The sequence below is a fragment of the Pygoscelis adeliae genome, unplaced genomic scaffold (genome assembly GCF_000699105.1).
Source record: "Pygoscelis adeliae isolate BGI_AS28 unplaced genomic scaffold, ASM69910v1 Scaffold72, whole genome shotgun sequence".
NCBI lineage: Eukaryota > Metazoa > Chordata > Aves > Sphenisciformes > Spheniscidae > Pygoscelis > Pygoscelis adeliae.
The window spans coordinates 184,104-185,305 of NW_008824286.1; positions in this window are offsets into that span (position 1 = coordinate 184,104).

Genomic DNA, 1,202 nt, shown 5'->3' on the forward strand with positions numbered 1-1,202 from the left:
TGGAAAGCTGCCTGGCGGAAAAGGACCTGGGGGTGTTGGTCGACAGCCGGCTGAACATGAGCCGGCAGTGTGCCCAGGCGGCCAAGAAGGCCAACGGCATCCTGGCCTGTATCAGAAATAGTGTGGCCAGCAGGAGCAGGGAAGTGATCGTGCCCCTGTACTCGGCACTGGTGAGGCCGCACCTCGAATACTGTGTTCAGTTTTTGGCCCCTCACTCCAAGAAGGACGTTGAGGTGCTGGAGCGTGTCCAGAGAAGGGCAACGAGGCTGGTGAGGGGTCTGGAGAACAAGCCTTATGAGGAGCGGCTGAGGGAGCTGGGGTTGTTTAGCCTGGAGAAAAGGAGGCTGAGGGGAGACCTCATTGCTCTCTACAACTACCTGAAAGGAGGTTGTAGCGAGGTGGGTGTCGGTCTCTTCTCCCAAGTAACTGGCGAAAGGACGAGAGGAAATGGCCTCAAGTTGCGCCAGGGGAGGTTTAGATTGGATGTAAGGAAAAATTTCTTTACTGAAAGAGTAGTTAAACATTGGAACAGGCTGCCCAGGGAAGTGGTTGAGTCACCATCCCTGGAAGTATTTAAAAGACGGGTAGATGAGGCGCTTAGGGACATGGTTTAGTGGGCATGGGGGTGTTGGGTTGACGGTTGGACTCGATGATCTTGGAGGTCTCTTCCAACCTTAATGATTCTATGATTCTATGAGGAGCCACCCAAGCAGGCAAATCCGAGGAAGAGAAATCAGGGCAAACTGAACTAGCAGCTTCCAACAGAGCATCTTCACAGGCTTCCCTTGACAAACTCACCAGAGAAATTGTTGACAGTGTTTGCTGCACCTTGGAATCCTTTGTAGCTTTTCAGTTTGAGGGAGACTCTAGCTGCAAATATTCCGAAATCCTGGAGCTTCCCTGGGGAAATCTCTCTAACAGACAGCCGCAGCCATCCCAGATGCCTTTCTCAAGGCAGGGCGTGGAAGAAGGACAAAGATGGTGGATGAAAAGCTGGATATGACCTGGCAATGTGCACTCCCAGCCCAGAAGGCCAACCGTATCCTGGGCTGCATCAAAAGAAGCATGGCCAGCAGGTCGAGGGAGGTGATTCTGCCCCTCAACTCTGCTCTGGTGAGACCCCACCTGGAGTACTGCGTCCAGCTCTGGAGCCCTCAGCATAAGAAAGACACGGACCTGTTGGAGCGGGTCCAGAGGAGGGT